Raw genomic sequence first — 22490 nt, 5'->3', positions numbered from 1 at the left:
TTAATTTAAGATGATATGATGTTATGTATAACATGTTATGTTTTGAATGTTATATGTTGTGTATAAACTAAAATTGAAGTATAGGTGAGGTGGTCACAGAAGGTGGCTGGGAACCCGCATTTACTTTTAACATATTGGTTACTCATTACTATGTCAATTAATTCCATAATGATGTAAATTTTTGCTGATGGTATGTTGGAGCTTTCAATTGACTGGGATGACACTCTGCTGGCTCTGTCATCAGACCAGAGAGGGTATACCTAAGAAACCGTTGAACTTGACGGGACAATAAGATGCTGGACTCTATGTTTGGTATACGCTTGCAGTGGGGAAATCTCAACTGAACTTGAGCTGTGGTTATGCAATAAGGTGGAGGAATCCACCATGGTGGGAGGGTTTGGGGAGGGGTGGGGAGAACCCAAGTATCTATGTAACTGTGTCACATAATACAATGTAATTACTGAAGTTAAATAATAAATAATTAAAAAAAAAATAAATAAATAAACCAAGAAAATTCGCAACAAAACAATCTTTTCTTTACACAGTACAGTGTTTTTAGCATGAAGGCCTTATGCATTATAAAAAGAAAGTGAAAATAAACTCACAAGAAGCATGGCTATACAAGTTAATAAGATTCTTTCTAAAAAAAAGTATGAGTATGTCCTATTTTTTTCATACAGTTTCTCTTATTTGAGGGCATAAATACAAAAAAAAAGAGAGAGATGAACAACTGCCTCACTAGTCTTCAACTAATTCTTCAATTTAATGCTACACTTTCACTTTCACTCAATAGATCAATGGTTCTCAAATTATACTAAGAACATAAATCTTAAGTGGAAGAGTGAAAATCACCTGTTAAGTTCAAATTCTGGGTATCCTCCTCTAAAATCGATTCCAAAGGCTTGAGGTGATACTCTGGAATGTATTTAAAACAAACCTTTTAGGGTGCTATTGATTCACACAACTATATTTTGTGTGACACACAGCAGTAGGCTATACAGTGCTCAAAGTCAAAGAATCTGCTAAGTCCTAGTTGGAATCGTAGCACACAGAGTAGAGGAAAGTCATCTTCTTCATTTCTACTCTAGAAATGAGGTGCTCCCCTGGGTGACGTCCTTAGTCACCCTCTTTTCAGGATTCTCCTTACATGCATGTAGGCAAGTTGCCTTATACTTTAGCCGTCTTAGTAATACAATGCTTCAAATACTTTATTTCCCTAAAATAATTGTCAACACACTATGGCTGCTTTTTTCCCTCTCTTTGACTATTCAACGTGCTATAATTTGGCTTTTGCCTTCAACCCTCCAAAAAGGTGTGATTTCTGAGATAACCAACAGCCTATGTTGCAAAATACACAGATCACTTCTCTAGGGGCCAGTATTGTGGCACAGAAAGTTAAGCCACAGCTTGTGATATCAGCGTGCCATGTAAACAATACTTTGAGTCCCAGCTGCACTGCTTCTGATCTAACTACTTGCTGATGTGCTTGGGAAGGCATCAGAACTGCCTGCATCCCTGCCAGCTGCGTGGGATACTTGGGTAATGTTTCTGGCTCTTACTTTTGGCTTGGCCAAGAACTGACTACTGTGGCCATTTAGTAAGTGAACCAGTGAATGAGAGACTGTTTTCTCTCTCTCCCCTGTCAAATAAATCTTTCATAAAGAACATTTTTATTTGAAAGGAAGAGCTGCAAACAGAGGGAAAGATACAGAGGTCTTTCAACTGCCTATTCACTTCTCAAATGGCCCCAAAACCAAGGGCTGGACGAGGTTGAAGCCAGGAGCTAGGAGCTTCATCAGTACTCACACATTGGTGCAGGGGCCCAAACACATCCAGGTGCATCAGCAGAGAGCTGTGTCTGAAGTGGAGCATCCAGGTCTCAAACTAGTAACCATATAATAGATTGGTGCCGCATTGCAGTGGCTGAATCCACTACACAAAAATGCCAGTAAAATTAAAAAAAAAAAAACTTAAAAAAATCACAATTTATTTAAGTACTGCTGCCATTACATTCTATGCAGGTTAGAACACATATAGAATAATGAATTCAAGAATCAAGATAGTGGAATAGGGTAAGGACATTTTTAAATGGACGGAGAAACATTAACCAGTGTGAAGCAGAGAGGGCACATTCCAGGAAACAGCAGAGGACAGCACAACAGCAGAGGGGGACCTGGAGACTGACAGACACAGGAAAGCAGTGGACACAACAGTGTGGTGTTACAGTGACTGACACCCCAGCAGCATTCAGCTAACGGCGATCTGAACTCCATTGGGAACCAGAACTTCACCAGCAACAAGGTGGGAAGGGATGTTCACCAGGAGCTCAGGGGGTGAACCAAGACAAAGAACTGCTTGTTCTGTTGGTCTGTTAGATTTGACCAGGAGCAGGGGGTGAGAGGCAGGTCCCAGATGGGCAGTGCAGGAACAGGGTGAATTTCACAACCCAGTCTGTCCCCTAGAGCCAAACTGGGTGCCATTTTATACAGGAAGGAAAAGATTATGGGACAGGACTGAGCATGCGCTGAGCTGGCAGTGAACTCATTTCTGGCTCAATGAACTGCAACAACATGGCATCCTAAAGGCTGCACCCAAGATAGGTCCAGGTAGCACTCAGACCTGACAGCCAGCAGATCAAAAACCGCACTAGTGGCACATCACGCACCATTTTGTACACTGTGGCAAAGGCTTTAAGACTGCAGGGACAGCAGTGAGCTGCACATGCACTGAGCTCGGCTAAAACTGAGCTCAGGGCATTGCACTGGTCCCACAGGAAAATAATACCAAGAATAGCATCGCATTGGCCAAAATACATCCATGAGGCCCTCAGACCTAACAGCCAACAGGTTCTTGCAAGATCAGCAACACCAACAACCTAGCTATATAGGACACCTGGTGTCTCCCTAATCCTGGGGCCTGCTCAAACCAGAAAGGTGGGAGAAAGGTTGCAGAGACAACAGTGCAGCCTCAGCACAGGATTACAGGAGGTGGAGAGTCGTGAGTCAGGAGCTGGGGCTGTGGAGACCATGGTGGAAATCTAACATAAGATCCCAGACCTGGAACTTGTTGGAGGGAGTGGCACAAGTGACTGCAAACAAAGAGCCGTGGACCACCTGCAATAAGTAAAATCACACTGTAGACCTGTGGGTGACAGAGCTTGGAAACCTGCCCCAGGAAGACTCTGATAACCAGAAGTACAATGACCAAGAGCAAAAGAAGAGACAAAGGCACAATGGATATTACTGAAGATTTCTCTGCAAAGGAGCAAAAGCCTTTGCCAACCTCAGAGTTTACTGAAGAAGACATCGAGAAAATGGGGGATACAGAATTCAAAACACTTGTTATAAAGCTTCTTATCAACAATGAGAAGCACGTACTACAGGAGTTCAAGGAATTTAAGGAACATATCACACTGGAAATGAATCAAATGAAAGCTGATATATTAGAAATGAAGAATACAGTGGAGCAAACTTAAAGTACAGTGGAGAATCTCCAAAATAGAATGAAGGATGCAGAAGAAAGAATCTAAAAATTGGGAGATATTTCTTGTCACCAGGGTGAAACAAACAAAAAGGTAGAAGCAGAGCTCGGTCAAGTTACAATAAGTATTTAAGAATTGAAAGACACTATTAAGAGGCTAAATATAAGAGTTATGGGAGTCCCAAAAGGTGCAGAAAGAGAAGCTGGATTTAAAGTTGTATTCAATAAAATAATAATGGAAAATTTCCCTAATCTAGAGAAAGAATTGGGAAACAACATCCAGGAGGGGCACAGAACTCCTAATAGGATTGAACAAAAGCGATTTTCACCACGACATATGATAATCAAGCTCTCTTCAATGAAACATAAGGAAAAGATCCTTAGATATGCATGCACAAAAATCAATTGACATATAAAGGAATGCCAAGTTAATTCACAGGAAACCTCTCACAGGGAATTCTACAAGTCAGAAGAGAATGGCATGATATATTCCAGATTCTAAAGGAAAAAGATTGTTGGTCCAGGATAACATATCCAGCAGAGTTTTCCTTTGTCTTTGAAAATGAAATAAAATTCTTCCACAGTAAACAAAAGTTAAAAGAATATGCCTCCTCCAAACCTGTCCTGCAAAGGATATTTAAAGATGTTCACTTGACAGAAAAGAGGAATAGCACAACCCATTGCTAAATGACAGGACCAAATCCCCACCTATTTAAATGAACCCTGAATGTAAAGGGCTTAAACCCATCAATCAAATGTCATATTTTAGTACACTGGATTAAAAAAAAAAACAAACCTGCCCGGTGCGGTGACCTAGTGGTTAAAGTCCTCGCCTAACACACTGGGATTCCATATGGGCACAGGTTCTAATAACAGCAGCCCTGTTTCCCATCCAGCATCCTGCTTGTGGCCTGTGAACGCAGTCGAGGATGGCCCAAAGCCTTGGGATCCAGCACCAATGTGGGAGACCCAAAAGAGCTTCTGGCTTTGGATGGCCCAGCATCAGCTGTTGCGGTCACTTGGGGAATTTATCCTCAGACAGAAGATCTTCCTCTCTGTGTCTCCTCTTCTCTGTATTCTGACTTTGCAATAAAAATAAATAAATCTTGGGCCAGGACTGATAGCATAGCAGCTAAAGTCCTGACCTTGAACGCGCAGCATCCTATATGGGCATCGGTTCTAATCCCGGTGGCCCTGCTTCCTATCCAGCTCCCTGCCTGGGGTCTGGGAAAGCAGTCGAGGACAGCTCAAAGCTGTGGGACCCTGCACTTGCGTGGGAGACCCGGAAGAGGTTCCTGGTTCCCGGCTTCGGATCGGCACAGAACCGGCCGTTGCGGCTCCGTTGGGGAGTGAATCATCAGACGGAAGATCTTCCTCTCTGTCTCTCCTCCTCTCTGTATATCTGACTTTCCAATTAAAATAAATAAATCTTTTAAAAAAATAAATCTTAAACCCAAACATCTATTTGCTGCCTACAGGAGACATATCTCACCCACAAAGATCAGTGGAAACTATATCTCATGGATTTTGATTTTTTTTTTGTTAGTTGCATCTCTTCAAAACACTTTCTTTCCCATTAAATTCTTCAATGACTCAGATCATACAATAGCAACATTTTCTTCAAGAAAGTTGATTTTCTTTTACATTTCTTCAGTGACACATTAGTGATTTAGTAGCATGTTATTTAGCTTCATGGTGTTGTTAATTCCTTTTTTGTTCTTGTTGTTGATTTTGTTTTATGGCTTTTCATTTAAGGGGATATATAGCAACTGTGCAATGGAGATTATCATATCTAGTAGCATGTTCTTCAACTTCATGGCATTGTAAATTTCTATTTTTCTTCCTGTTGTTGATTTTGTATTGTGGCTTTGCATTTATGGGAATATATAGTAGTAACTGTGTAATGGAGACTATCATATTCATATGTGAGGATACAATGTAGTATGCATCTCTACTTCCAGATAAAAAATGGACTCCCAATGAAAACGTTAAATATATCTTGACAAAAGGATGCTGAACACTCTGCCATTATCCATGTCCGCAATGATGGACATATGACTTTTTATGAACAACTATACTATAGTAATAATATAGGGGAACCCAGTGAAGGGGGTAGGAAATTAGGGAGGGGATAAGGGAAATCCCGAGACCTATGGAATTGTATCATAAAATGACAATAAGTAAAATTTTTTAAAAATTCTTTTTAAGATTCATCTAAAAAAAAGAATAATGAATTCAGCTGTGTAACCATAACCTTTCAAGACTGGTCAGCCAGGAACCAATATGGGTAAAACCAAGAGACTATGTCATCTGAAGAATGGATGGAGCAACTAGAAATTTTTTGACATAAAAAGACTGAAAAGGTCTTTCTCTTTGTCTCTTCTTCTCTCTGTAAAATCTGCCTTTCCAATGAAAATAAGATAAATCTTTAAAAAAATTTAAAAGGAATACAAGAACAATTTTCCAGTTTATATAAGATATACTTACCTGCATCAATCAGAATATAATTACGATCATTGGCTATGTTATAGGGCAGCACACTATTACACATTAGGTGTATAGCAACAGAACCTTTAACTTCCCTTTTAGATGTCACTAACAGGAATTCTTCGCTTCTGTCAAATATCCCACCTACAACAGAGTCTCAGCTGTCCCCACCATAACTTTGTTGCCAAAAACAAAAACAAAAACAAACAAAAAAACAAAACCCTGTAACATTTTAATGGCCATCAGGTTAGCAGAGACAACTGTGGCAGAAAAAAAACTAGATTTGCTAATTATTAGCAATATGTGGATCCCATAATATTTTTTTTATTAATTATTTAGCATTATGTGACAGTTTCATAGGCTCTGGGAATACCCCTCCCCCTCCCCACGTCCCTCCCCCCTGGTGGATTCCTCCACCTTGATGCAGTATTACAGTTCAAATTCAATCAAGATTCTTTCCTTGCAAACATATACCAAGCATAGAGTCCAGCTACTTATTGTCCAGATGGGTTGAGCAGTTTCTTGGGGAGACCATTTCTGGTCCGAAGTTAGAGCTGGTAGAATATCAGTGGATCCCATAATATTAAATACACTATTCAAGAAAAATAATGCAGGTGGGTGTCATGGGGCAGTGCGTTAAAACATCATTTGTGACCCTGCATTTCACATTGAAATGCCTGGAATTTTGTCTTTACTTCTGATTCAGCTTCAAGCGAATGGGCGATCTGGGGGGCAGCTGGAGATATCTCAAGTACTTGGATCCTTGTCACTCCCATGGGTGACCTGGATGGTGTTCATGGCTCCTGGCTTCAGCTTAGCCCACCCCTGACTATTGTAAGCATTTGGGAAGTGAACTAGTAGAGATAAGATTAGTATTCTTTCTTTCATTCTACCTTTCAAATGAAAAAAAAAAAGATAAATTTTTAACAATGTGGTATCAGTTTTCTGCGGCTGCTATAACCAAGTACTAAAAACCGGTGTCTTGAAACAATAGAAATTTATCATCTTATTGTTCTGAAGGCCAAAAGTCCAAAACTAAGGTGTTGGTAGGGTCACACTCCCTCTGAAATCTGTAAAGGAACATCCCTTTTTTCTTCTTTCTAGTTTTTGAAAGTTTACTGGCAACACTTAGTGTACTTTGGCTTGCGGCTGCAGCACTTTAGATTTTGCTTGTGGCATCCCATTACATTTTCTGTATTTGTGTCTTCACATAGTACCCTCTCTGTCCTCTCTCTCTCTAGATTTATTGTATATTATTTTTATTGGAAAGGCAGATCAGATTAATGGAGACAAGGAGAGACACAGATCTTCCATCTACTGGTTCACTCCTCAAATGGCCCCAAAGGCTGGACCTGAGCAGATCTGAAGCCAGGAGCCAGGAGCTTCCCCAAGGTATCGTATGCAGGCACAGAGTCCCAAGGTTTTGGGCTATCCTCCACTACTTTTCCAAGCCACAAGCAGGGAGCTAGTCATAAGTGGAACAGCTAGGACATCAACCAGCACTCATAATGGGATCCTAATAATTGCAGGGGGAGGATTTTAGCCATTGAGCCATTGTGCCAGGACTGCCTTTTCTCTTTTTATAAGGACAATAGTCATAAGTGAATCAAGTATACACTCTAGAATGACCTCATTTCAGCTTACATTTTAATTACATCTGCTATGAAAGTCCCATTTTCATGAACTAGCAGGCATGACTTCAATAAGTTGTTTGGAGGGCACAATCTAAAAATACACAGCAAACTCCCATTTTAGAAACTTAGTATTTTTCCCAAATCCTAGTCTCCCCTCCATATATATCATGCCAATTTACCTCTCTCTCTCCTTCCAAAGGATTTATCCCATCTGTGTTCTTGCTAATATTAGAGGAAAGTCCTTAGAGATACAGGCCAAAAGAGCAACCTATAACAGTTTGGAGTTAGAAAGGCCTGCACCCACTGTGTTAAGATTCCAAGAAAAGGGCATTTTGTTGTAGCCATTAGGGTTAAAAAAAGAAGGCTACTGGAGAAATACAAACAAGAATTCTAGATGTAGTTTTAAGACAATAGACTATGAAAAATTTGTGGAAAGGGCTTTGAAGTCCATCAGATTAAAAGATTAGTTAAGATGCTACTGGTTCATATCATGCTCAGGTTTATTGATAGAGCAAAATGCATACAGAGTTACAAACAATAAGCTTACAAAGGAACTTTGAGAATATATCCATTTGAAAGTGTATCAGTCTATTTCTCATTACTATAGCAAAATATAAAAGACAGGCTGTTTTTATACAGAAAAAGGTTTATTTTGGATCATGGTTCTGCAGGTATAAGGTATATGAGCCTCATCTGGCAGTCCCAAGGTGGTATAGTGCACCTTTACATAGGAAGAGACAAAGAGTGTACGTGTCTACATGTCTCTCCTTCTGTTTATAAGGCAACTAATAATAATTCAACCCCGTGAGTTCTACTCTCTTAATATCTCACAAGGGAGATTGGATTTCCATACACGAAGTCTTGGAAGACACTTAAAATGTATTTCAACCACCCTAGTAAAAACAATTCAGTATCAAAATAACAGATACAAATGTTTCTTCTCAGTGGAACACTCTTCAAGTATGGAGGAAGGCAGTGTAATGGAAAGATTAAGTCAATGTTTCTCATACTGAAATCCATGTATTCCAATGAATTTTTAAATTCTGCATTTTTATTTTTATAACATTAAAATATGTAAAGAATATTCTGGATCACTTGCATGATATAAATGAGTACAAGTATACAAGTCAGTGCTGTATTTACATTCAGGTTTAGGAAGGCATAAGTGCTAAGAAACTTCCTAAAGCAATAGTGCTTAATTTTTACTGTTTTGAAAGCATACCTGGCCAATCTTAAGTTGGAAATCCTAAATCTTAACTTAAGCATTCTTATATTCCCACTGTGTTTTTTATGCATTATAAAGACCAAATGTCTCTTACAGTTGTCAACTTGTAACTGAAAAATACCTACATTGAATAAGAATCAAGACTTTGTCATTCTGAAAATGACTGTGGCAGAATAACATTAACAATCAAAGTATCTCAGGCGAAGAAAATAATACTCATAAATCTATTTGTACCAAGTGGAAGCCAAATGATTTTATAACAGCTGTATGAACAAAGGGTCTACAACTATTCAAAGGAGTGGGAGAAGTGAAGACTTATCTTACAGCACACAGTTATAGTTAACACAAAATTAAAAGATTCTGTATCATTATTTGTTTATTGAAAGGAATTATGTTAATTATTGCAACAGTTCATGGGAACTGTTTCATAGAAAATGCACAATGAAAGTATTTTCCATTCTTGTATCATAAGCATATCCTGTCCCATCGAATTAATGCAAAGGTTATACAAGCTGAACATGAGAGATGGGAATTCACTGTAGGAGGGAGAGGTGGAACAAGAGAAGGCATGGGGGTGACAACAAAGTGAAGGTAAATAAACTTGCATGATGCAACGGAATGTTCCACGACCTGTCAATGTCAAAGCTTAATGGGTAAAACTGATAGTCTTAATACAACAGGGGGAAGACAGACATAAACATATTCATATACATGCAATGGAGTTAGAGTGAATGATCTAACAATGTTTCAAATTGTTCAGATTTCTGAAAGAATTCCTATGTGTTAGGAATTTCCTTAGTATAGTGTTAAGATAATTTCTCCTTAGAAGAGAGGCCAAAGTGTCTATTTTACCCTATTTTCCTACTGCCTCAAATGTTTTCTAAATAAATGAGTATATTTTGGTTTTAAATACAGTATAGATGACACAACTTAATATTAATGAGGATTTGAAGGCAGAATATTTTCAATACCAAACTATCTCCGTAAGTCAGATAAGCAGTTGACTGACAGTGATACAATCCTCAACTCTTCTTTTGAGTTTTCAGGAGGAAATAAGTCAATGACCAATGAACCACAAATTCTAATTCCGTTTTCCGGGGGAACAAAAAAAAAAAAAAAAAAAAAAAAAAGAAAAGAAAAGAAAAGAAAAAAAAAGCAAACATGGCTAAAATCGGCAATGTAAAGGTGTTTACAAAAGTTAGATCAGGATTGCTTCTGTTGGTACTACACGTATTGTTTTTGAGAATTCTGAGACTCAATCTGATCCCTTTAATTTTATTAGGTTAAAAATCCTATCCTGTTAAGTCAATTGCCTGTTTTACTTTGCATTTGCCAACATATAACATCATCTTAATTATTCCTGCTTTATCCCTACCTCAAAACACATTAAGTTTTCCAGAGTGCTGATGTATGTCTTCTGGGCAGCTATAACCCCTACATTTAGAAGTGTCTAGCACATAGGAGCTTTTCAATAAATATTTGTTAAACACTTATATAGCAATAGATTTGTTCTCAGCTACAGCTATTCAAATGAAAAGACTGTCCCAAATCTGATCACATTCTGTAGGACCAAATGTGAGAGAATGGAGGCGCAGGTGGTTGAGAGCAATTAATAAGAAAGAAATTAATTGGAAAACGATTGCAGGAATGATGGGAGAGGGAAGAGTATAGTGTCTGATAAATATTAGCCATTAATAAAAATAACAGTAAGCTGCAGATTTGATACTGAGGCAATAGCTCTGGGGAGATAAATAATTTCTAGCCAGCGGAGAAAGAACAGGAGGTCAATACTGGGTGGTGAAAGAAAGGAGTCTGAACAGCCAGAAGCAGAAAGTGAAGCCGAACATGACGTCATCGGGCAAGGGAGTCAAGTCTCGGGCGATCTCAGGGAATTAAAAAGCTACAGAAAGGTCTTGCAGAATGAGTACTGAGAAAAAGTTCGCATTTTCTTATACTCGTACGACAACTTAAACAACATACTGTGATGCTCCATAACTCGAGGGTTTTTTTGAGAGGTCTACAAAGCATTCCTGCAAAAACAGGACCTGCCCAACAATCCAACAGTCGACATCAGAGAAACCCGTCACCCTTGCACTGCCTCCCCACTCCCCCTACTCCCTTTTTGTCGATACCTCTGCCCTCCCTCGGCCGCCAGTTCTCCGCCTCCAGCAAAGCGAGCCCTGCTGGACTTACCTGTTTAGGCACCCCTTCAGGGAGTTGAGTCTCAGGACTAAGGGGCGCAGATCTGCTTTGGGTCGCCGCCTGCTCGTTCCCAGAGAAGGCTGGGCAGACGCAGTTTACTTCCGCGTAAAGCGCCCCGCCTAGCGTGGCCTCCTGGGAATGTGAGTCTTCCTCCAATGAGAGCAGGTGTGGAGGCGGGGCCTGCTGCGTTCCCAACCACCCGTATTTCCCAGGAGCCATACTGCATTTCGGGAGTCGTAGTTCCAACTGCAGTAGTCCCGAGTCTGTGACACGTTTACTCAACAAATCCTGCTGCAAATAATGTTAAATGCAGCACAAGGATGCTGGAGGGCTAGAGAATACAGGACTACAAAAAGAATCTGTCAGCGTTGAGTGGGCAGGATAAATGAATTGACCAGCTTGTTTTGCCATCTGCCAGCTTAGTTTCAGCTGTTCGTCTCCTGCTACTTTAGAGAAAACAGAATTCATCTAACATAGTCTCTACTTTTCGACGTGAAATTTTCTCAGTTCCTCAAACCCCTCACAAATCCTCTTTTTCTTTCATTCAGTAGTAACACTAATAAACTACTTTCATTCAATCTGACACCTCGCTCTTACATCCCTATTCCTTTTTGCCAGTTCAGAGTATATCTTCTCAATGGTGAATCCTTTTTGCAACTCAACGGCTCTCGGCTTATTCATATTTAAAGACTGTCATATGTTCTCTTCTGAAACAGTCCAGTCACCACTCTCAATTCCATAGCCTCTGCCTCTTCACACACAGACTTAACCCAGTGGTCTATCTCCCACTGCTCCATTCTCACCAAATTTCTCAGCAGTAATGCTATGATAGATATTTTGTAATAACTGCTATACTTCAACTCTATGACATTTAAAATAATTTCCTCAGTTTTGAAGACCTTTATTCTCTTAGCTCTTTTCCAGATATTACTCTGTCCATATCACCTCACCTCTGTGGTAGCTCTTCATTTTTCTTTATCATGTTCCTATTTCCATAGGGCTGTGCCCTATACTCTCACTCTTCACACTCTTCTTGCTAGAGTTAACCAGTCCAATAGCTTTGATTGCAATCTATATGTTAATGATTTGCATGCATAGGAAACCCAGCTAAAACTGTAATCCTACCAATTATTCATTGACAACTGGTAATCTCTTTGGTGCACCTCAAACTCAATGTAGTCCTCAATTGACCTAATACATTCCTGCTTTCTTCTCTTCCCTATCCTGCGTCCATTCAATGCAGAAAGCTGGGAATCATTTTCAATGCTATTATTTCCTTAACACTCACATTGAAACAATGAGTAAGCTATATTTATTGTCTTAAATATGTTATCTCACTTGTCAGTTTCAGTTTCCTCATTTAAAAATAACAACCATAGTAGTTTCAAGAAATGTCACAATGTTAACGATCAATATTGCAAGGCAGAGAATAAGCAGTTGGGACAGTAACTATTTATTGAGCAAACTTTTTTTGAGCAAACATTTTTTTGTCATTAGTTATCCTTCATTGTGACTTCATCGGGTCATCATGACAGCTAGCATTTACTTTTATTTACTTTATGTTTATATGGGAAAAAAAGGAAACATGGGAATTTGTAAAATATTTTGTGCAGGTTACCTCACTTGATTCCTCAGTATTTTTCCCAAGCATGCCAAGAATTTAGTACTGGTCACAAGACACTGATACATTATTATATTCTAATATGTGCAGAATATACCATATTTTGGTTGTTGAGTTCAGCTTTGGGGAAACTATGGACAAATTCAAGTATATTCATAAAGGAACTAAAATAAATTGGGCACTTGTGTTATGGTCTTAGGCAGCTAGTTCAGGGTTACGAACTTGGAAGTCATGCCTCCCCCACCTTTGTGATCCTTTCTGTCCATCTGTGAATCAAATGACACTATCATCACCCAGAACCAGAAAGGACTGTTATTTTGTTGTTGCATAGCCAGTCCTCTCCGCTCTCATGCCCTGAAAAAGACCAATGATGGGGAGGGACTCTATCTCCTAGTCACTTGCAAGCTCTGACTCTTGGCCTCCCCAGTCCCTGCTGGCTCTCTTTCTTCCCATGGACAGACTCCGAGGACAGGTAGCCCATTGTCCCGTCCAGCAGGACAGCCAACGGGGTCACAGCCACCTAAGAGAGAATGAAGGGACAATAGACACGAAGAATGGACAGCAAGACAGTAGGTCTGATCAAGCTGTCAGTTTATTGATTTCAACTGAGGATTTTTATATTCTTCAGTAACTAAGGCTCAGGGAAAGAGAAACTGGGACGCAAGCCATGGTCTCAAGACCGATTGTTCTTAAGCAGCCACCAACAATAGTAACCAGCATATCGACAATAGCATAGGTAATCAGTAACAAGATGTCGGTAAGTACAGCATCAATCACATTCTGAAACAGTTGCTAGGAACAATTGAAGCTAAGCGTGTAATTAATTTCATAACTTCTTTCCCAAGCATCTAGCCAACCGGGGGTTTTCCACTGTCCCATAGGTCTATATTCAAAATGGCTTCAGTGTGGCTATAGTACGTGGCTCCTGACAGCCCCTGAACATGGTTCACATATGTTTGTATTCCTCACCCTGTGTTCACTGCTTGGTCAAGTCAGCAAGGATGCAAATGCTAAGATGTTTTCTATTTCTACTTTCGTATTTTCAAGAGTTCCAGGAGCGATGAGGCCTAGCAGTAATGGAATGTGGGTAGAGAAGCCAGGAAAAGGTGAATGTTTGCAGCTTTGTAAGTGTGTCCAGGATGTTCATTGCATGTCTCTTAGGATAATTTATATTGCTGGGGAAGCTGGAACATAGGTCCATGTTCAGTTTAATGAACTGATTTCATGGTAATGACCATTTGTTCCTCTCAAGGTTTCCATTCAGACTGAATTGTCTTGTTGACTTTTCATTTACTTATTTCTAGTGGGCCCTGTTATCACCAAGCTTGGTTAATAAAGACTTCTTAGTACACTCTAGACTTGTCTGGCATGATCTCTCACACACCCTACAACACTAGAAATCAGAAGTAATATCTGTCCCTGTAGTGTCTCCTCCACATGCTCTTACCTCCACTTCCATTCCTCACCATTGGAGACTACTCTTAAGCCAAAATCTGGCCACTTCAAAATTCCACAGAAAATCTTTATGATTTCCCCATTATAAAGAGGATAAAGTCTAAGGTACTCAAAAATATGTATTCAACTTCATGATCTGGTCTTTCTCTGCCTCCCCTTCTTCATATTCTGGTTCTTCCACTCATACCCTGTGTTCAAGCCTATTATATATGGTGGCTATGATTTTATGTGTCTGTGAGAATATTTCTGAATGAAATTAGTGTTTTAATTGGTGGACTTAGTAAAGTTGGTTGCCCTCTCCAAAGTGTGTATCATTCAGAACACTGAGGCAGCGCCTGAAATATTCTTCATCTTAGCCAAAACGCTGAGAACAGAGAGGAATTTCACCCACTGTTTTCTGTGTCACTCCTGGAGTTGGAATATCTTATCTCAACTTCTGCAGTTGGACTGGGAATTACACATATGGCTCAATGGTGTGATGTACATTTTTGAAGAAGCACCTTACCAGGTTGAGGAATTTACTTTTTTCAGTTATATTTATCTTCATTATTTCCAAATACTTCCTTTCCTTAGCTATTAAAATATTCTTTTTCTTTTTTGTAGAATTCCTAACATCCAGATATCAGTACAATTTTATTTATTTTTTTAAAGATTTATTCATTTTATTACAGCCAGATATACACAGAGGAGGAGAGACAGAGAGGAAGATCTTCCGTCCGATGATTCACTCCCCAAGTGAGCGCAATGGTCAGTGTTGTGCTGATCCAAAGCCGGGAACCAGGAACCTCTTCTGGGTCTCCCACACGGATGCAGTGTCCCAATGCTTTGGGCCATCCTAGACTGCTTTCCCAGGCCACAAGCAGGGAGCTGGATGGGAAGTGGAGCTGGCGGGATTAGAACCGGCACCCATGTGGGATGCTGGCGCATTCAGGGTGAGGGATTTAGCCGCTAGACCACCATGCTGGGCCCAAATGAGCATTCTTGACTTGAATCGAAGGGGAATCAAAGGGAAAATATTTTCAGCTTGTCCCCCCATTCAGTATGATATTGACTTGTGGATTGGCATAAATGTGAGGAGTGACTTGAACATCGAACATTGGCCCTGAAGGCCTCAGCCATATTTAGACTTATCTGTGTCTCCCATCCCGCGGAAGAAATCACCCGGTACTGGAGAGAGTTTCAGAGGCACTTTTATTCCAACCTTCAGTTCCTCTTTGGGGCAGAAGCCCCTGGCTTATATATCCCTCCTCTCCATTAAATCCGTTACCCAGAAGCCTTCAGTTAAGTCAGTTAATTCCGTTATTTCCGTTACACAGAGAACCTCCTCACCCCTTCCCCAAGGCCCCTGGCTTATCCAATCAGCTTACACGCCCAAGGCAAGCAGTAAAGGGCCAATCACAGGGCACTTCCTGAAACCTGTCTCCAAGAGGAAGTAGGGTCCAGGCGCCATCTTAGGGCAGGGCATTGTCAGTGCTCCCAACATGGACTCTGTACTATTTTAGATATCTGCTTCTCGTTTCCCATAGCTCGCAAAATTCGTGCCATTCCGGTTCTCCACCAATGAGATGTGACCTCATGGAGTCTTACCTCAGAACCCCACCCCCAATCACTCACGGCCCCTCCCCTAATCCCCACTCACTTACCAAACTTCCATGACTCAAATAATTTCAGTCACTAATCCCTTGGTGTCTACCCACAACCCCTCCCAATCAGTTCCCCACATCCCACACACCTTCAGGGCTCACCTTGCTCTCCCCTGTCCTCCTCCATCTTGCCCCCTTCCCCTGCCCTGGGCAGTTCCCCATCCTGCCACCATGGCAAGAGACTTTCCTTTCTTGTTCTCTCCTCCTCCACCCCCCACTCCTGTTCCTACCCTGCTGGACCAAAGAACCTCCTAGATACCTCCTCATGCCTGGTATTTTCGGTTTGCAGTAAAAGAAGACTTCGCTGCAGGAAATTAGGTGCATATAAGGATTTATTGCAGCTAAAAACTAACAATATATAACTTATTATTTTGAGGTACGTTCCTTCTATACTTAATTTGTTGAAAGTCTTGTAAAAAGCCATCCATTTACCTTTTAATATGAAATGACTTATGGAAACACAGGAAAAATATTACATGTATGTATTACTGAATTAAAGCAAACTATATCCAATTGGCAAATTTCAGTCACATTGTTTACTTTTGGCCTTAATCAGAAAACAGGAAACTACAAATCAACTGGCATTTGTCCCTTTGAATAAACTTTTATTTTTAAAAAAGAGTGAAAAAGGTCAGCCCCTAAAACCTGACATGTGGTTTTAGAAGCCACTAGCAACTTTCTCAACCATCCTGGTGATGTGGGATATTGTAGTAGTTAAGATATGGTCAGCCTTTTAACACTCTAGCCCATTTCTCTATCCCCCACTGTCAATTTTATCTTTGGAGACTGAGGAGAGTATGTTGCTGTCTGTTGTAAGGAAGCTTCACCACTATGTTTTTTGTCTGGCTTAGCTATCCAAGTCACTATAGACATTACACAGTATCAGTTGACCAAATCCTGTAGATGCTATGGTGTAGTCATGGGTTAAAAATTGCGGCAGTAATGCCTCTTCTTTATATCCTGAGCACAGCATGATTGAGGCTTTAAAGAAAGATCACCTTAGATCCCCCACTTGCAGCAAAACTCTTGAAGGCACTAGCTGCTGCTCTGTTCTGAAGCCCAATCCTGCTGCTCCCAAAGCAATTTATGATATTACTGCTTTATTGGAGCCAGCAGTAGTAATTCTGGGCCAATTTTGTTCCTGTTGTTCTGTCATGGTGGCAGCCACTCTCCTCAGAGCCCTGTTGAGAATTTTTAATTATGAAATGATGTAAAATCTTAGCAAAGACTTTTTTTGCAGTTAGATGATCATATATTTTTGTTCATTTTCACATATTATATTTATTGTGATTGCTGAACCAGAATAAGCCATATTTTAGACCACAAATCAAGTCTTATTAATGTAAAAAATCAAATTTGGGTCATATCTTTTTAAACTACACCTGAATAAAACTAAAAAATCAGCAAAAAGGACTATAGAAACCTTCCTAAGCACATGGAAATTAAGCAACATATTCCTGAATGATCAATTGAAGAAATCATAAAGGAAACAAAACTGCCTTGAAACAAAATAAAAATGAAACACAGGAAGTTAAATTTGTGGGATATAGCGAGTGTAATGGTAAGGGAGAAATTGATAACAAGTACAAACATCAAATAACTAGAAGGATTTCAATAATAAGCAGCCTAAAATATACCTCAACTTAGAAAAGCAAAATTAAACCAAACCCCAAAATATTAGAAGACAAGAAATGTTGGGTATTGTCTGGGACTGAGAAAGTGGAATAGCATAAGTGAGTATCGTAATTACTTTGGCTACTTCATATAACTGTGCTTTCAGAGCCTACTTAGCTTCAATAACACATGTGTCACTTCCATTTGATATTGTAGTGAACATTAATCAGATTTTCATTACCATAATGAAAAGTCTGAAAGAAGCTACTTTATGAAGAGATTCAAGTCCAAACATGGCACAGGCTCAGCGAGGGACACCGTAGCTGTAGCACCTTTTGGAATGGATGGTGAAAGCAGAAATGTATGTCGGAGAAAGCAAATGATAGCATCTCAAAACAGAATCAGGAAGAAAAAACAAAAGTATCACAATCCCTTCTGAGGACATATGCACAACGACCTAAGGAGTTCCCAGTAAGCCAAACATCCCAAAGGTTCCACCACTTCCAAATAGTGTGTCACAACACCCCTACAATATCTCTTGGTTTGCTCAAGAGCTGAGTTAGACATGATCATGGAACCCCAAGATGAATATGGGTGTTAGGATTGGGAACAGGCCAGGCTGATCCAGGCTGCTGTACTGTACACGCTTCCAGGAAAGGGTGTGGGGCAGGCTGGGCCACAACATCCACCAAAACACACAAAGGCTGAGACAGAGAGGGAAGACTAAGCCAGGCAAGGGCCTAGTACCCACTGCACATATGAGATCTAGGTTTGGGAGTGGACCTGGTGGGGAAATTTGTGGAACTCCCCTGGTGCTGAAACTTACTGGTGAGCACGTGATTCAGGCCTGGGTTTTGGCTAGGCTGGGCTAGGCAGCTCCACTTGTCAATAAGTGTATGGGTTGGTTTGGGGGTTGGGAATGGGCAGGGCCAGACCAAATCTTAGCACCCTGGCATGTGCAGGAGCCAGGATGGAGTGTGGGACATGCTGGACTGGGCTATTACACCTACCAGTTTGCACGAAAGCCAGGAATAGGGGCTGCAGTACCCACTAGTGAGAGCTGGGACTGGGTGTGGGACAGGCCAGGTCAGACTGCTGCATCCTATGGTAAAGGCCAAAATGGATAATGGGCTATGCTGGGCTGGGTCAGAGCAACCAATGCCATGTGCAAGATCTGTGGCTGGGAACAGGCCTGGTTAGGGTGCTAAGGGGATGCCCTGGCTGGTTGTGGTTCCTACTGGTGTGTGCGAGAGCTGGAATGGGGGTGGCAGACTGGGCTGGACATGACTGCAGTATACCTTGGCATGGGTGTGGATTGGGTCTGGGGTATGCAAGACTGGGTTAGATTCCAGCACCTGCTGGTGGTCATGAGAGCCAGGGTGGGTATAGGACAGGCTGGGCTAGGTCTCAACCCTAACCTGCTGAACTATGTGAGAGCTGGGTCTGGGAGTGAAGTAGGCTTGGTTAGGCTGTAACACCCAGAAATAAGAGCCAGAATGGATGTGGGCCAGTTGGGTAAGACTGCTGTTCCTGCCAGGACAGGAGGTAGGCCAAGTCAGGATGGGACAAAGACCCACCAATGTCTGTGAGATTTGCCACTGGGAGGTGACCTGATAGAGGAGCTTGGGGAGCTCCTGTCAGGATGCAGTCCTTGCAGATGAGTGCAAGAACCAAGCCAATGGGGCCCGGCGGCGTGGCCTAGCGGCTAAAGTCCTCGCCTTGAATGCCCCGGGATCCCATATGGGTGCCGGTTCTAATCCCGCCAGCTCCACTTCCCATCCAGCTCCCTGCTTGTGGCCTGGGAAAGCAGTCTAGGATGGCCCAATGCATTGGGATCCTGCACCCGTCTGGGAGACCTGGAAGAAGTTCCTGGTTCCTGGCTTCGGATTGGCGCAGCACCGGCCGTTGCGGCTCGGTTGGGGAGTGAATCATCGGATGGAAGATCTTCCTCTCTGTCTCCCCTCCTCTCTGTATATCTGACTTTGTAATAAAATAAATAAATCTTTGGAAAAAAAAAAGAACCAAGCCAATGACCAGCCCAGACCAGGCCAGGTTACAGTACCCACCAGCATATGTGTGGGTAAGGTCTGGGGGCAGGCTAGGCTGGGCCAGTTCATGACATCTATAGGCAGATCTCAGAACCAGGACAGGGTGCAGAATAGGCTGGGTTGGGCCACAATACTAGCCAGTTCACATTAGTGCCAGGACTGGGGGCAGTCCAGGCTGTTCTGGGCTTAGCTAGACTAGGCTGTAGCACCCACAAGCATGAGCTGAAACTGGGGGCAGGTCGGGATGAGCCAGGCTACAGCACCTGTTGGCAAATGCTGAGGTGAGCTGGGCCATGCCAGACTGGGTCACAGCACCCACCAGCACATCTAAGACCTGTGAAAGGAGATCAGTAGAGGACATCAATGACTCCCCTGATGGGCCATTGTTCCCACTGGTGAGCATGAGAACTGGGACCAGGGGCAGACCAGGCTAGGCAGTGGTACAATACCCATTGGCCTACATGTGAGCTGGTTTGGGGGCGGGGAGCCAGGCTGGGCTAACTGATTGTACCCACTGGTGTATGCATGAGCCAGAGTAAATGTAAGCTAGTTGGGCTTTGCCACAGCACCAGCTGGCAAGTGCTGGGAATGGGGGCAAGTTCTGTCAAGCTAGACTACAGAACCACCTTGGAAACTGCAAGATCTGGGTCTGGGTTTGAGCCTAGTGGGGAAAATGTGGGCATCCTTCTGATGGGCTGCAACTCCCATCAGTGAGCATGAGAACCAGGACTGTGGGTGGACCTGATTGGGCAAATAATAGTACCTGCCAGCATAAGTGTAGGCTGGATAATGGGGTCAGTTGGACTGAGCTAGCCTGCAACATCCATTGATGTGTACAAAAGCAGACTGGGATGAAGGACAGACAGGAACAAGGGCTGGGGGTGGGGTGGGCCTGGTGGTAGTTACTGGGGGTCACTCCAACTGGACTGTAGTTCCCATTCATGTACATGAGGGCTGAATGTGTGGTGGGCAGGACTGGGCTGGGTGCAGTATCTATTGATTTGTGTAACAAAAGGGGATGGAGATGGAACTGACCCAGCAACTGCAACCACCAATGTGTATGTAGGCTGATGTGGGTGACAGACTGAGCCGGACCCTATACGGGCTAGCACACATGGAAGTCAGATCTGGGGTCACTTTGGGAATTTCTTTGGGGATGAGGTTTCTTTGGGGATCTCCCAACTGAACTGCTGGACTTAGAACTCCAACCATGGGGACGATCATAGGATCTGTGGTCTGACCATGGAGTACATGTGTCAGAACTGGGCCTCCTCAGTTGCTGAAGATCATGCAGTGGATGGCATGCCCATATGTACATGGGAGATATGGCAGTCAGTTGGGGCCTGCAGCCATCTATGACCATAGCAGAGGGTGGAGGTCAGAACAAATTGGACATCTCTTCCAGTCAAATGTTGACAGCAAGTATCTGGGCAAATGGAGACTCTAAGGTGGACTATGTCAACCAATAGACCTTGGATTTCTTCGTCCTTGGAGTAATGAAATCACAGCATCACAGAACTATCAAAACTATTTGAGCAGTACCCTCGGAGCATGATCCAAATCTGGGATCCTGGGATGACAGCAGGTACTTATGTGTACCCTTATGGGCACTTATGATAGCGGGGTACGCATCCCTTGGTACTTATGTGGTTAGAATGCTGGCTGCAGCTTCTCCCTTCTCTTTCCCAATTACCCCAGGCACAGGAAGAATTAAAAGAAAATTGGAAACAACTGACCCTTCCTACTCTACTTGGTGGTCCATATGGGTATGCATCCTTCTCAATTATGTTGACATCACCAAAAATAAAATAAAGAGTTACATACTTTCTAGATACAGTTGTGGGAAGTGTATAGGATAAATATACCTATTGTGCAGGGAAGACATAAACAGAAACAAGGAATCAGCCAAAGTAAGACCAAAACCCAACAAAGAAAACATTAAATGTTAGAACTCTAAATTTGGTATTTTCGGCATCCCGCAGTGGGGGATGTACTCCCAAGGGCTTGGATAGCCTTGCCCCTGTATTTTGCTGGTCACATCCCATATGATACCTGATGTGCTGCTACTGCTACCTCTATCCTCCTGTGACCTCCATTTTGGGGCAGCTTGCACAATTCCACTTTTTCTCTGCCTAGGCAAAGATTGTCTGTGGGGCTTCCAAATCTGCATCACACTTTCTGCATATGTTTTCTGGGCCTTGCTTTGAAATTTTCTTGGACGCCATCATGATCCCATAATTCTTGCATTCTGTACACTTGCAAAACCAGTATTTTTTTTAATGCAAGCACCAAGCCGGGCCAGACTCCAACACCATCTGGTGCTCTGCAGGACCAGGGGAAATGTATGACAGACTAGGCTAGGTCTCAGCCCTTGCTGAACCATGTGTAAGCTGTATGGGGGTATGGAAGAGCCATGGCTGGGTTGAAACATCCAACAATAAGAACCAGATTGGGTTGAAGAACAGTCAGGAAACACCACTGTTCCTGCTAGGACAGGTGACCTGAACAGGGCTGGCTCATGGACCCACTGGTATGCGCGAAACCTGGCACTGGGAGAGTTTCTGATGGAGGAGCCTGGGCAATTCCTCTGGCAGGACACAGTCCCTGCAGGTAAGCGCAAGAAGCACAATAGGAAACAGCCCAGAACAAGCTATGGAAATTATCCCACCAGCATACACATGGCATGGATTGGGGGCAGACCAGGCTGAACCTGTTCACATCACCCGCTGGTGAGTCCGAGTGCCAGAAGAGAGTGTGGGTCGAGCCAGGTTCGGTTGCGACACATACTAATACACAATAAGGAATGCCAAGGTGAGATGAGCCGTACCAGATGTGGTAGCAGTGCCCAAACAGCACATGTGATAATCAGGGGGAGGAGGAAAAGCTGACAGAGGAATGTGGGCTCCCCTGCTGGACAACTACTTCCATTGGAAAGCGTGAGTTAGGATGGGGACAGACCAGACTAGGCAGGGCTGTTACACCTGTGGGCCGCATGTGGGCCAGATAAGGGAAGGGCCACAGTGGGCTGACTGTTCCGACTGGTGCAAGCAAAAACTAGAGTGGGTGAGGGTTGGTTGGGCT

General features: G+C 42.4%; 1 protein-coding gene across 2 annotated transcripts in view; it reads right to left on the bottom strand.

The window, feature by feature from the left end:
* The window catches only part of VAMP7 (vesicle associated membrane protein 7), a 55408-nt gene extending 44259 nt beyond the window's left edge, over positions 1-11149 (bottom strand). Inside the window, exons 1-2 of one of the 2 annotated variants that reach the window (XM_058658419.1) lie at positions 11020-11122; positions 853-915 (exon numbers count right to left, since the gene is read on the bottom strand). The gene's annotated coding sequence lies outside the window, so the exon portion shown is untranslated. Of the gene's footprint in view, positions 1-852; positions 916-11019 lie in introns of both variants that reach the window. The other variant, XM_004598888.3, reaches the window with a different exon arrangement.
* Positions 11150-22490: the final 11341 nt, after the last annotated feature.

Source organism: Ochotona princeps, chromosome X (assembly GCF_030435755.1).
Source record: "Ochotona princeps isolate mOchPri1 chromosome X, mOchPri1.hap1, whole genome shotgun sequence".
Taxonomy (NCBI): Eukaryota; Metazoa; Chordata; class Mammalia; order Lagomorpha; family Ochotonidae; genus Ochotona; species Ochotona princeps.
The sequence above is the reverse complement of the archived record's forward strand: the minus strand, read 5'-3'. Positions and strand labels throughout refer to the sequence as shown.